This window comes from Heptranchias perlo, chromosome 3, assembly GCF_035084215.1.
Source record: "Heptranchias perlo isolate sHepPer1 chromosome 3, sHepPer1.hap1, whole genome shotgun sequence".
NCBI lineage: Eukaryota > Metazoa > Chordata > Chondrichthyes > Hexanchiformes > Hexanchidae > Heptranchias > Heptranchias perlo.
Genome location: NC_090327.1, coordinates 81,000,740 through 81,016,125, shown reverse-complemented (window position 1 = coordinate 81,016,125; position 15,386 = coordinate 81,000,740). Strand labels below are relative to the sequence as shown.

Below are 15,386 nucleotides of genomic sequence, written 5' to 3'. Positions count from 1 at the left end.
ATCTTGTGATCTTATGAGTGAACATCAGACGAAAGGAGGATCAGGCTTGGCTGAGATGCCCTGTGGTGGAATAGCTTGCCGACAGTCACTATTTATGCGCATACTTTTAAAAAATTCTTCTTAGGATTTTGCTGAAGCAGTCGAGACTGCATTTATCGGCCATCCCTAGATACCTTGAGAAGGTCTTCATGGGCCTTCTCCTGGGACTGCTACAGTTTTTGTGTTGATGATGTTCCCACAATGGTGTCAGATAGGGAATTCTAGGATATTTAGCCAGCGACGATGAATGAATGGTGATATATCTTCAAGTCAGCATACTATGTGACTTGTAGGGGAACTTGGTGGTGATGGAGTTCTCATGACATTGCTGGTCTTGTCCTTTTTGGTGATAGAGGTCACAGAGGAGGGAAGTGCTGTTGAAGTAAGCTTGGTGAGTTGCTGCAGTGCATCCATAGGTCCCACTTACTGCAGCCACAGTTCGCTGGTGATATAGGGAATAGATATTGAGTCCAATGGTAGGGGCACCAATGAGTAAATTGTTCTGTCCTTCATGGAGTCGAGTTTCTTGAGTATTGTTGTGACTGCACCCATTCAAGCAAGTGGTGAGTCACACTCCTGAGCATAGTCTTGTAGATGGTGGAGAGGCTTTCAGTGGTCAGAAGGTGAGCCACTCATCACAAAGTATCCAGTCTCTGTCCTGATCATGTAACCACAATGTTGATATGGCTGGTCCAGTTAAGTTTCTGGTCAATGGTGATCCCAACTCCCAAGATATTGATAGTGGGGTACTCAGCGACAGTTGTGCCATTGACGGTGAGGGGGATAGCTGGGCTTTGTCTTGTTCAAGATGGTCATTACCTGGAAATTATGTGGCGTGAGTGTTACCTGCCACTTGTCAGCCCAAGTCTAGATATCTCCCAGGCCCTGCTGTAAACTGGCCAATTCATTACCAGAGGAGTTGGGATAATGAAAGAACGACCACGTTGGTGAGTTACTGGAGGGTGCTCAGTGCCCATACTATTGTACTCTAGTATGAATCAGGGCAGAGGAAAATTGGGAAGGGGAAATTGAGTGGGACTAATTTTAACTTTGGGGGATAGTGTAAAACGGGTGATATCGAATCAGCCGTCCGTGATACATCTCTCCTGATTTTCATTGACTTCAATAGAAATGAAAATCAGGAGATGTATAACGTGCGGCTGATTTCACTATCACCCAAAATCAAAATTACTCCGAGTTTATTAGAGAAATTTGTAATTGAATAAATTGAATTGTAATTGTAATTAAGTATTCCTGTAATGATGGTGATGTGTTCAGGAGGGGGGAAGAGAGCTCCTGTCCATCCTTAATTATTAGCTTACTTGTTGGCAATAACTTTACTCCTTAGAAGCTTTCAACTGGTGATAACCGTACCACAACTATTTATTTACTCCCCTCCCCCAAAAAATATTACAGCTGATGTTACATTCTACTGAATATTGATGCCTAAAAGGGACATTCTCTTACCTTCACTTAATTGGATTGTTCACTGACATAGATTTCCATGTGTGAACACAAACAAAATACAGAATCAGTGTCACAAACCATTCTGTTCGGCCAGCAGAAAGTTCATAGTAGCTATTTTTTAGTGTGATTCAATAATCTGTAAAATTCTGCTGTACCAGTGGCAAAAGTGCAGTGTAATTGTGGCATTAAGCCCACGTCAAGCAGAAGCTGACCAGCCAGTCACCTTGACAACACTGTTAAGTATGAAGAATTTGTCAATTCTTAGCCAGGCCACCAGATGGGGCATCGTACCACAGGGAGAAAGGGTAATCCTTCAGACTCTTCACATACATCTGTTCCTTCTTAAAATTACATAAAGGTGATTGGATAACTACGAATATGGATTGAGTAATTTTTTTTCTAAAAACTGGAGCTTTTTTTTCCAGATATTCCTTCTAATCACAGGGAATGTACATTTGCCTACATAACAGTCACAGTGCTTCACTGTAGTTCACTGTGTGTAAAGCACTTTGAGACATTTCTGATAAGGCATTCTATGGATGCAAGTCACTTTAAGTCATTCGGAGACTCATATGAAAGAAATGGAGAAAATAATATATTTATCTTTTAAGATTTGTTTGGTAAACGATAAACACTGATAAAATCTGCAAGGAGGGGATGGGGGTGGGGGGGTGCGGTGTGTGGGGAATCCCAGCTAGAAACTGCCAAAATTCACAGGGTCAGGAAAGGTCTCTTAATTTCCAGGTCAGTGATGGACACCCACACCAACAGGGACACATAGAGGGCACCCGCCTTGCCCCATAGGCTGCATTCTGGGGAGGAATAGTGGCTGGCCAGAGCAGTGCCAAGAGTCTTTCTCTTACTCTTCGAGCCACTCTTGGTGATGGACATTGAAGTCCCCCACCCAGAGTACATTCTGTGCCTGTGCTACCCTCAGTGCTTCCTCCATGTAGTGTTCAAATGGAGAAGTACTAATTCATCAGCTATGGGGAGGTAGTTGGTGATAATCAGCGTGAGGTTTCCTTGCCCATGTTTGACCTGAAGCCATGAGACTTCATGGGGTCCAGAGTCAATATTGAGGACTCCCAGGGCCACTCCCACCCACTGTGCCTCAACCTTTGGTAGGTCTCTCCTGCCAGACAAGACATACCCAGGGATGGTGATGGAGAAGCCTGGGACATCGGTTGATAGGTATGATTCTCTGAGTATGACTATATCAGGCTATTGCTTGACTAGTCTGTTGGATAGCTCTCCCAAATTTGGCATCAGTTCCCAGATGTTAGTAAGGAGGACTTTACAGGGTCTTCTGTGTATCTTAATTCGATGCCTAGGTCTCAGCCGAGTGGTCCATCCGGTTTCATTCTTATTCTTTGTAGCAGTTTTGATACAACTGAGGCCACTTCAGAGGGCAGTTAAGAATTTTTGGCCCAGAAATTCGGTAGTGGCCTTTTTGGGCTCACGAGGGCTATAGGGTTCTTCCCTGTGCCTGAATGGTGAGGCCTGAGGCTCCACAGATATTGGGAATTCGGGGGGGCAGGGAATGCGGGGCCCGGGATCGGAGTGGTGGAGAATGCAGGGCCCAGGATCGGAGGGGCAGGGAATGCGGGGCCTGGGATCGGAGAGGCAGGGAGTGGGGAAGATCGGGGATCGGTAGGGCAGGGAGCGGGGAAGATCAGGGATCGGGCTGAGAGATCAGGGGTCAAAACCGGGAGGTGTTTAAAATGATAAAGGGATTCATTTGAGCATTACACTATCTTCTTCCCCTCAGGCACTAGGAGCTGACTCATAGTGATGGTGAGAAGGATATTCTCTGCTGCTAAACTTGGAGAAGTGTTGTCAGCCAGGCCTGCAGAAGGTACCCCTGGTCTCTAATCCACAGTGTTATGGCTCAACAATGCATAGTGCTGATTGCCAAAGTACAAATGAACCAGGGCAGCTTTCTGCATCAGGTGCATTCACATGCAAAATCATATGAATGGTATCACAGACTAGCTGCATGTTAGTAGAATGAAACACCTTCCTGTTGATAAAACTGAGGGGTTCTCATACAGTGTCTTTAATGCCACATAAGTATCCTCTACGGCACCCTGTACCTGTGGGATTATTGCTAGTCTACTAAAGTTGACTGCTCGCTCTCCTTGATTGTCAGGATCAATAGTGAAGGTGATAAATTGATACCCCTACATCTGTGACCTTCTTAATACAGCGCTGCAGAGGATTGATTGATGTGGATAAGGTCACCAGAGACTGCCTAGAGGGACCGAGAGGCATAGGCATTCAGTTCTGTGGCTACTTTTAACAGTCACTGACAAAAGGCTGTGCTCCTTGGTGATGTGAGCTGCAAGTCAGCAGCCAGCAGCTGTCATAACTGCCCGGTAGCCTCCAGGGGGAATCACAGGTTTCTAATACATTACCACTTTGAAAAGTCAAGGTATGACTTCTGAGGTCAGTGGGTCAAATGTTGACACCTTCTAAGATGCCTCACTCCCCTTGCTAATATCCTGTCCTCCTCCATGTCCTCCTCATCCTCTTCCTCATAACACAGGAATAAGTGTATTCCTATAGAGAAAACCATTATTTCCCTAAATAAATGTAACTTTTTTTAGCACTCACTCTAAACTTCTGTAATACTAAGTACCAAAATGGAGAACAAGGAAATGGCGGATGAATTGAACAGATATTTTGCATCCATCTTCACTGTAGAGGATACAAATAACATGTCAGAAATAATTGTGAATCAAGAGGTGAAAGGGAGGGAGGAACTTAAAACATTTACAATCACCACAGAATGGGTTCTGAAAATCTCAGTGCAATCAGGCAGAGTCAACATGGCTTTGCGAAAGGGAAATCGTGTTTGACTAATTTATTAGAGTTCTTTGAGGAAGTAACAAGCAACGCGGATAAAGGGGGTCCTGTGGATGTGGTGTACTTGGATTTCCAGAAGGCATTTGACAATGTGCCACATCAAAGGCTACTACACAAAATAAGAGCTTATGGTGTAGGGGGTAACATGTTAGCATGGATAAAGGATTGGTTAGCTAACAGGAAACAGAGAGTATCATAAATGAGTCATTTTCAAGTTGGCAAGATGTAATAAGTGGAGTGCCACAGGGATCAGTGCTTGGGCCTCAACTATTTACAATCTATATCAATGACTTGGATGAAGGGACCGAATGTAAGGTTGCTAAATTTGCTGTATTAGAACTAAAAGCTGACAAGTCCCCAGGTCCTGACAGACTTCATCCTGCAGAGATACTAGATGCATTGGTAATAATTTTCCAAAATTCCCTAGATTCTGGAAGGGTCCCATCAGATTGGAAAATAGTGAATGTAACTCCTCTATTCAAGAAAGGAGGGAGACAGAAAGCAGGAAACTACAGGCCAGTTAACATCTGTCATAGGGAAAATGCTAGTATCTATTATTAAGGAGGCTATAGCAGGGCACTTAGAAAATCTCAGTGCAATCAGGCAGAGTCAACACGGCTTTGCGAAAGGGAAATCGTGTTTGACTAATTTATTAGAGTTCTTTGAGGAAGTAACAAGCAACGCACTGGGGTTCATTTCTGGAGAAATAGAATTCAAAAGCAGAGAAGTTATGTTAAACTTGTATAGAACCTTAGTTAGACCACACTTGGAGTGCTGTGCACAGTTCTGGTCTCCATATTACAAAACGGATTTAGACGCACTGGAGAAAATGGAAAAAGATTTAAAAGGATGATACCAGAACTGAGAGGGTACAACTATCAGGAAAGACTGAACAAGCTGGGGATCTTTTCTTTAGAAAAGAGAAGACTGAGAAGTGACCTGCCAGAGGTCTTTAAAATTATGAAGGGGTTCGATTGGGTAGACACGGAGAGGATGTTTCTTTACTCAGAGAGGAGTGAGAATGTGGAACTCGCTACCACATGGAGTGATTGAGGCGAATAGCATAGAAGCATTTAAGGGGAAGCTAAATAAGTATGAGGGAGAAATGAATTGAAGGATATGTTGATAGGGTGAGATGAAGTAAGGTGAGATGAGGCTTGTGTGGAGCATAAACACCAGCATAGACCAGTTGGTCTGAGTGGCCTGTTTCTGTGCTGTAAAATTTTATGTAGTTCTATGTGCAACCCATCCAGTTTTCCGCCCATTCATATTCAAGGATAGAAAACTGAATGGACTCCATTATGGACGTGTGCCTGATTTTCCTTTAATGTGCTCCAGCCAGATGATTATTTATGTTCATAACAGAGGAATATCTGCTCCTGTATATTTCTCAACTACACAAGGTGGGCAGGTTGTTAATTACATATGATGATTTAGTTTAATGGAATAGTTTGACTCATTGATTTTTATGAAATAATTTGAATGACCCATCCAAATAGAATGGCAGCAATCAAATCAGACAGACGATGGCCTTCCTGAGCTATGCATGTCTCTGCCTTCTCCTAAGGTCTGAAAACTAGCTAGACTGTTCATTATTTCTGTACAACTTGCAGAAAGCACTACCAGTCTCTTAATCTTGTGTGTGCTGTGACCAGCAAGAAAGGCCCAAAGAATTAATCTAACACAGACAAATACGCTAAATTTTTGTCACAGTGGAATGGGCTGCCAAAATACATTGCCCAGACTCACACATGAACCGTGGCCATTTAGGTGAGTTGTCAGAGAAACTGTGTGACTCGTCAGCCTGGATTTCCCCAGTAAAACTGCCCATTTTTGAGCAGTTGAGTGGTGGTAAACGAAGGAACATGAGGCTGGGAGGCATTCCGCTGAAACAATACCCCAAAAACAGTTCTGTCAAAATTTTCCACCAGTGAGTTCACCGGTCAGTGCGACCACCTGCCCTGAGCCCATCCCACTAAATGTCAGGTCATGTCAAGTGATTTACCTGGCCCCCCGATTTTCCTTGCTTTCTGCCTCTATACTGCCCCCATGTAATGCCACTACAAAGATGACATTGTGAAGCCCAACATAGTGTCCCAGAGACAGGAGAGCAGAGCAGTCACCTTAGCTTCACACAATACTTTAACCTGCAGGGTTTTTACAGATTGAAAGACTATGAATTTTACGAACATACCTATGAATATACGAATTAAGAGCAAGAGTAGGCCATTCAGCCACTTGAACCTGCTCTGCCATTTGATAAGATCATGGCTGACCTGATTGTGACCTCAACCCCACTTTCTCATCTAACTACTATAACCTTTGACTCCCTTGTTAATCAAGAATCTATCTAACTCAGCCTTAAAAATATTCAATGACCCTGCCTCCACCGCTCTCTGGGGAAGGGAGTTCCACAGACTCACGACCCTTTGAGAGAAAAAATTTCTCCTCATCTCCATCTTAAATGGGAGATCCCTTATTTTTAAACTATGTCCCATAGTTATAGACTCTCCCACAAAGGGAAACATCCTCTCAGCATCTGCCCCTTCAAGTCCCCTCAGGATCTTATACCTTTCAATAAGATCAGCTCTCATTTTTCTAAACACCAATATATACAGGCCCAACTTGTCCAACCTTTCCTCATAGGATAACCTCTTCATCCCAGGAATCAGTCGAGTGAACCTTTTCTGAACCGCCTCTAAAGCAATTATGTCCTTTCTTAAATAAGGAGACCAAAACTGCACACAGTATTCTAGATGTGGTCTCATCAATGCCCTGTACAACTATAGTAAAACATCTCTACTTTTATATTCCATTCCCCTTGTAATAAATGACAACATTCCATTTGCCTTCCTTATCACTTGCTGTACCGGCATACTAACTTTTTGTGATTATAGGAACATAGGAACAGGAGTAGGCCATTCAGCCCCTCGTGCCTGCTCCGCCATTTGATAAGAACATGGCTGATCTTTGATCTAACTCCACATACCCGCCTTTGGCCCATATCCCTTAATACCTTTGATTGCCAAAAAGCTATCTATCTCAGATTTAAATTTGGCAGTTGAGCTAGTATAGGTTAGGTGAATGAGCAAAACTGTGGCAAATGGAATTCAATGCAGACAAATGTGAGGTCATCCACTTTGGATCAAAAAAGGATAGAACAGGGTACTTTCTAAATGGTAAAAAGTTAAAAACAGTGGATGTCCAAAGGGACTTAGGGGTTCAGGTACATAGATCATTGAAGTGTCATGAACAGGTGCAGAAAATAATCAAGAAGGCAAATGGAATGCTGGCCTTTATATCTCGAGGACTAGAGTACAAGGGGGCAGAAGTTATGCTGCAGCTATACAAAACCCTGGTTAGACCGCACCTGGAGTACTGTGAGCAGTTCTGGGCACCGCACCTTCGGAAGGACATATTGGCCTTGGAGGGAGTGCAGCGTAGGTTTACTAGAATGATACCCGGACTTCAAGGGTTAAGTTACGAGGAGAGATTACAAAAATTGGGGTTGTATTCTCTAGAGTTTCGAAGGTTAAGGGGTGATCTGATCGAAGTTTATATGATAGAGAGAAAATATTTCTGCTGGTTGGGGATTTTAGGAGTAGGGGGCACAGTCTAAAAATTAGAGCCAGACCTTTCAGGAGCGAGATCAGAAAACATTTCTACACACAAAGGGTGGTAGAAGTTTGGAACTCTCTTCCGCAAACAGCAATTGATCCTAGCTCAATTGCTAAATTTAAATCTGAGATAGATAGCTTTTTGGTAACCAAAGGTATTAAGGGATATGGGCCAAAGCAGGTATATGGAGTTAGATCACAGCTCAGCCAAGATCTTATCAAATGGCGGAGCAGGCACGAGGGGCTGAATGGCCTACTCCTGTTCCTATGTTCCTAGTATCAGTTGCCGTTTGTGGAAGAGAGTTGCAAACTTCTACCACCCTTTGTGTGTAGAAATGTTTTCTAATCTCGCTCCTGAAAGGTCTGGCTCTAATTTTTAGACTGTGCCCCCTAGTTCTAGAATCCCCAAACAGCAGAAATAGTTTCTCTCTGTCCACCCTATCTGTTCCCCTTAATATCTTATAAACTTCGATCAGATCACCCCTTAACCTTCGAAACTCTAGAGAATATAACCCCAATTTGTGTAATCTCTCCTCATAACTTAACCCTTGAAGTCCAGGTATCATTCTAAAATCTGCGTTGCTACTTTTAATGATTTGTGAATCTGTACCCCTAGATCCCTTTCCGTCTCTTATTTTCCAAGGGGTAGGTGCCCTTCTTATTTCTCCTACCAAAATGCAACACCTCACACTTGTCTATATTGAAATTCATGATCTATTTACATGCCTATTCTGCACGTTTGTTAACGTCTTCTTGTAATTTGTTGCAGTCTTCCTCAGTATTAACTATACACCTCAATTTGGTGTCATCCACAAATTTTGACATCGTAGATCCAATTCCCAAGTCCAAATCATTTATGTAAATGGTGAACAACAGTGGTCCCAACACTGATCCCTGTGGAACACCATTTCTCACCTTCTGCCAGTGTGAGTAACTACTTTTAACCCCTACTCTCTGCTTTCTGTTTTGTAGTCAGTTTGCTATCCATTCTGCTCCTTGTCCCTTGACTCCACATGTGGTACCTTATCAAAGGCCTTTTAAAAGCCCATGTATATTACATCCATTGCATTACCCTTAGTCTACACTTTCTGTTACTTCTTCAAATAATTCAATAAGATTGGTCAAGCATGATCTTCCCTTTTGAAATCCATGCTGACTATTTTTTATTATATTATATTTTCGGCTTTTAGTTCTGGTCTCCATATTACAAAAAGGATTTAGATGCACTGGAGAAAATGCAAAAAGATTTGTGCCCAAGCAGAACAGAGGGAAATATATCTCACAGTTTTTAATTTCCTTTCTTTCAGTATACATTTTTTTATACCTGTAGCTACTTTTCTCCCAGTTGGAAGTCAATCTGAAGCCAGCAGAAATCCTGAGGTAGTCAAAGATTCTTTGATAGTGTTTCACCACATAAGAAGCAAGTGACCATATTTCAAGGATCAATTTTATGTGGAACGTGTAGAAGTGTATTTGTTGTTTTGGTATTTTGAAAAGAATAATAAAGTTCGTAATTATTGTAAATATACTGTTTATACAGAATACTGTTTGTTTACCTGCTTAATGTCAGATGTTGGTTAATAGTCTGAACCAGACTCTAGTAGAATGTATATTCTTCTGCCTTCCAACATTGAGGAGATCACATGCCTCTATTTCATTGAGAGCAAGGAGAATTCCCAAAAGAATCCCCATACTACCCAAAGGGTGCTGCTGCCTGTTTCAGGTAAACTATTTTCAATGAAAAGGGAAAAAAAAACTTAAATTCAAAAAAGACAACTATTCAAAAATCCAATACAAGGAAACAATGAGCCGACAAAAGTGGAATGAAAAGAAAGCAAAAACAGGCCCAAAAAACAGGGTCTCATAAATCACAACAAAAAGTCAACTTTAGAAATACATCTAGTCCCCGATCTTTACAGGAAGGTGGGGAGGGAGCGGGAGTGCCTGTCAACGGCTTGGAAACCCGGAAAGATCGGGAAGGTGGAGGTCCCAAATCCCAAATCCAAGCCCTAATGAGGCTTGTGCGAGGGTGCAGCACAAGCCCATCGGAAAAACCGAGGCAAGTGCAAAGCAACGAGAACTGAATGCAAGTACTGTGCCCCCTCCCTGCCTGGCATGTGCTTGTGCCCATAGATTTGAGAATATTCCAAGGCTCCTCTTCAAAATCAGAGTCAGTAATTGCAAGTTTAGTTCTTAATGGGTAATTTTCTGACTTCACTCAAGCCTCACCCATAGGGAGTGCATGTTGGATGTTTGGGCTCACACTGCACAAGATGTTCAGAAAATCAAGACTTGAACTAAATATTCAGAAAATTGTGTGTGAATTTCTGATAGGTGCTACTCTTCACCAGGAGTACAAAGTCCCTCAGCAACTCTTCCCAATTTCAATTCTAAAGGGGGTGCACGTAGACAAATCTTTGAAGGTGGCAGGACAAGTTGAGAAGGCTGTAAAAAGGGATCCTTGACTTTATTAATAGAGGCATGGAGTACAAAAGCAAGGAAGTTATGTTGAACCTTTATAAAACACTGGTTAGGCCTCAGCTGGAGTATTGTGTTCAATTCTGGGCACCACGCTTTAGGAAGGATGTCAAAGACTTAGAGAGGGTGCAGAAGAGATTTACTAAAATGGTGCCAGGAATGAGGGACTTCGGTTATGTGGAGAGACTGGAGAATCTGGGGTTGTTCTCCTTAGAACAGAGAAGGTTACAGGGAGATTTGATAGAGGTGTTCAAAATCATGAATGGTTTTGACAGAGTAAATAAGGAGAAACTGCTTCCAGTGGCATAAGGGTCGATAACCAGAGGTCACAGATTTGAGGTGATTGTCAAAAGTGCCAGAGGCGACATGAGGAAACATTTTTTACGCAGCAAGTTGTAACGATCTGGAATACACTCACTGAAAGGGTGGTGAGAGCAGATTCAATATGTGAAGGGCAAAAAATTACGGGGCTATGGGGAAAAAGCAGGGGAATGGGACTAATTGAATAGCTCTTTCAAAAAGCCAGCGCAGACACGATGGGCCAAAAGGCCTCCTCCTGTGCTGTAACTACTACGATACCAGAATACTATGAATTGTTTACATACCATCTCACAAACCCAGGATGTGAAATTTTCAGTCACAAACTACTTCATCCAAAAATATAAGAAAGAAAGAAATCACATTTGCATAGAGCCTTTCAAGTCCTTAGGATGTCCCAAAGTGCTTTACGGCCAGTAAATACATTTTGAAGTGTAGTCACTGTAGTAATGTAGGAAACGCGGCAGCCAATTTGCACACAGCAAGGTCCCAGAAACAGTAATGAAATAATGACCAGATAATCTGTTTTTTTTGTGTGATGTTGGTTGAGGGATAAACATTGGCCAGGACACCGGGGAAGACTCCCGGGCTCTTCTTTGCATAGTGCCATGGGATCTTTTACATCCACCTGAGAGGGCAGATTTGGTTTAACGTCTCATCGAAACTCAGCATCTCCAACAGTGCAGTACTCCCTCAGAACTGCACTGGTGTGTTAGCCTAGATTGTGTGCTCAAGTCTCTGGAATGGGTCTTGAACCCACACCCTTTTGACTCAGCGGTGAGAGTACTGCCACTGAGCCAAGGCTGACACCTTAAAAACTTGTTAAAAACAGCGGGGCCTAAATTTGATAGTGCCTGATAATGGGCATGAAATGATCGGCAAGCTGAACTCACACTCCTTAAGAGAAAGGCCCAAAGACAGTCCTAAATTCGTCCTGGATTGGTTGCGCTGATGCAGCTCTTCAAATTTCATACAGCTTGAAAGTAGCCCACAGTATTAATGTGGAGGCAGGAACATAAGAATATAAGAGATAGGAGCAGGAGTAGGCCATACGCCCCCTTGCGCCTGCTCCGCCATTCAATAAGATCATGGCTGATCTTTGACCTCAACTCCACTTTCCCGCCCTATCTCCATATCCCTTGATTCCCCTAGAGTCCAAAAATCTATCGATCTCAGTTTTGAATATACTCAATGGCTGAGCATCTACAGCCCGCCGGGGTAGAGAATTCCAAAGGTTCACAACCCTCTGAATGAAGACATTTCTCCTCATCTCAATCCTAAATGGCCAACCCTTTATCCTGACACTATGCCCCCTAGTTCAAGACTCTCCAGCCAGGGGAAACAGCCTCTCAGCATCTAATCTGTTTCAATGAGATCACCTCTCATTCTTCTAAACTCCAGAGAATATAGGCCCATTCTACTCAATCTCTCCTCATAGGACAACCCTCACATCCCAGGAATCTTTCTAGTGAGACTCCGTTGCACCCCCTCTAAGGCAAGTATATCCTTCCTCAGGTAAGGGGAGCAAAACTGTACACAGTCCAGGTGTGGTCTCACCAAAGCTCTATATAATTGCAGCAAGACTCCCTTACTCTTATTCTCCAACCCCCTTGCAATAAAGGCCAACATACCATTTGCTTTCCTAATTGCTTGCTGTACTTGCATGTTAACTTCCTGTGTTTTGTGTATAAGGACACCTAAAACCCTCTGAATATCAACATTTACTAGACTTTCACCTTTTAAAAAAATTCTGCTTTTCCATTCTTCCCACCAAAGTGGATAATATCACATTTCCCCACATTATACTCCATCTGCCACCTTCTTGCCCACTCATTTAACCTGTCTATATCCCTTTGCAGCCTCTTTGTGTCTTCCTCACAGCTTACTTTTCCACCTAGCTGCTTATCATCAGCAAACTTGGATACATTACACTCGGTGCCCTCATCTAAGTCATTGATATATATTGTGAATAGCTGCTCCTCCTGGGTCCACATTAAGATAAATTTAAAAAAACTTACCTGCTGGTTTCTTCCGGGGCCTCCAGCGGTCTCTTTAAAAACTGCTGGATGGGCCGTGTACAGCCTGAAAAACTAGTCAGAGTTTGTGCAGCACCAATTTCCTAAAAATGGGTGCAGAACCACAGGCGGGCACCAGAGCTGCCTAAAAAAAGGCCCTCAAGAGTTTAGTGGCTGCCCGGACTCGTGTAAAACTGGCTCAGGCCGTTGGTCGGCTCAATTTGTCATCATTGTGTCCGTTATATGTTTGTAAAACAGGCACAACGATATTGAAATAGGGACTCAGAAATTCCCCTCTTTTCCCCATCTTTCTCTCTTTTGCTATAATTTCTTTTTCTCTCGCTGTCTCCATTCTTCTGTATCCTTTTTCTCTTTTCTCAGCACCTGATTATAGCTTTGCTGCAGAAGGAGGGAAAATAAGGGAGCACACTCCAGTGGCGGGTCACTCCCAACAGTCTAAAAGCTCTCTGAAGAGACCATAGTAAATTAACATTCCCATGTCTTTCTTATAGCTAGATGATGTCTGAGGGACCCATTGTGAATATAAGTCATTGCTTGTACAGTATTGTCCAGGCCAGGTATTGCACCTTTGGTGTCCCTAATAAACTAGTTTTCAGCATTTTTTCTACTTGTTGAATCAGCTGATAGAAACAAGCTGATTCTCAGAAAATGATGTCCGATTCAATTGACACCACAGTTTAAATTGATCAACCTGCTTGGAATTAGAAGAAAAACAAACACAAGTTTTGAATCCAATGTTTTTAAGCAAGATTTATTACCATTCCACTTTGTCCAGATCAGTTAAGAAAAACAGCTCAGTCTAAAACATTTCATGCCAAGATTTTAGTAACTCCGAGAGAAGTTGAAAACACACATAAGCCCACTTCTGTTTATTTTTGGAAGTATTTTGAAATCTAAAATGATCCCCTGGGCATGCAACCTATATTTTGCTGAAATTACCTTTTCTTTATACATTATGAAATTCATCTGGAAATACATTATGACCCTGAAAAGTGGTAAAACATTGGCTTCGGTGTCTAATGGTTCTGATTTTACCTTGCGCCCTAAACAAAGGGCTCCTTTTCGATGATAAGTTTTGACTGCAGAGAAATCGAGTGGTAACTGTGCCTGATCTAGCTGTTTGCAAAGATCTGGTTGAGTAAGTGCCAGGGCCAGTGGGAGAAGGGGCTTTTCAGCTCCCAGCCATTAAAAACAACCAGCTTAAAGAGTCAATATCCCCCCACAGCACATTGATTTCATTGAATTACTATCAAAGCACATCGACACAGCATCTTTTCAGTCTATGTTTTCTGACTTGGAAGGCTGCAGCTCCCTATAGATAATTAAGAAGAAAAAAAGTGTTTTTTAAAGTAGTTACCCAGTAAATGTTTTCCATGAAGAAATCTAAGCTTTCCATTGAGCTGCCCTTGTCGCCACCACGAGTAGTAAAATCACACAAGTTCTTGATGCCTGCTGAAACCAAAATGTGAACAGAGGAACTTTGTTGATCTCTACGGACTGTACACAATGCACAATGGAATGCCTTTGTAAGTTATTTGAGTATTAAACATTTATAAAATGACTCAAAGGGTAGAGACACACAAGAACGGGCACTCATGCTTGATAATCAGTATTTTTTTTTGGTTATCCAGGGGCCTGATACAAACAAAAATCTATTACCGTGCTTAAGAGACTCCAACCCAAGCTACTCAGAAATCCACACAAGTAGGTGGTAATTTTGATTTTGGGCGATAGTGTAATATGGACAATATCGATCAGCTGCCCGTTATGCATCTCTCCTGATATTCATTTCAGTCGGGAGAGATGTATAACGAGCAGCTGATCCAATATCGCCCATTTCACACTATTGTCTAAAGTCAAAATTAGCACCATATAGTTCGCCCAGAATGGAATAAAAATCTCAAAATGTCAAAAAGTCCAAACTCTCTCCCTGTAGGGAAAGACCCCACTGACCAAAGTCCAGAGACCTTAGGCGCAGATTGCCAGAGTCAAAGCTTAGAGACCCTCAAGTATGCACAAGTACTGCTGGAGCTTAACCAGTTAAAACTGCATACCCCATCACCACAGATCACTGATAAGCTTCTGGCTGCTTGCTCAGGGGCATTGATTTGTAGGATTATCTGGAGCTGAATGGGTAGAAAACTAGCCTACTGTGATAAGTCTACCCTTTCAGGTTCAGTGAGTCTGCCTGGCTGGTCAATCATCAACAGTACCTTGGCGTACTGTGAAGCTGCCTGTCTCAGGTATTATGTTACTAAGTCTGCTAAAAATGCCTAACTTGATTCTGAACTTCCATCAACAGGCATGTCATCTTGAAGCTACCTCGACCCCAAAAAGACTTTGCTTACATAATTATTATAAACAGGTTTTATATATTCAAATACAAGGGTCAATTCACTGAGGCTGCACCCCCACCTCTGAACCTCAAGAGGTAGGAATGCACATTGGAGAATTGGTGCTACAATCTTGTAACCCTGTTTCCAACCTGTGCTCCCATCTAGCAAGACTCAGTGCTGAGAACACACCCTCGGTGAACTCACCCCTATGGTGATCAAGAATAACAATA

The 15,386-nt window shown here is 42.5% G+C and overlaps 1 protein-coding gene across 1 annotated transcript in view; it reads right to left on the bottom strand.

Annotated features, from left to right (window-relative positions):
- Positions 1 to 14,292, bottom strand: part of LOC137316678 (hepatocyte nuclear factor 4-gamma-like) — a 188,822-nt gene extending 174,530 nt beyond the window's left edge. Inside the window, exon 1 of the mRNA XM_067980567.1 lies at positions 14,178 to 14,292. The gene's annotated coding sequence lies outside the window, so the exon portion shown is untranslated. The remainder of the gene's footprint in view (positions 1 to 14,177) is intronic.
- Positions 14,293 to 15,386: the final 1,094 nt, after the last annotated feature.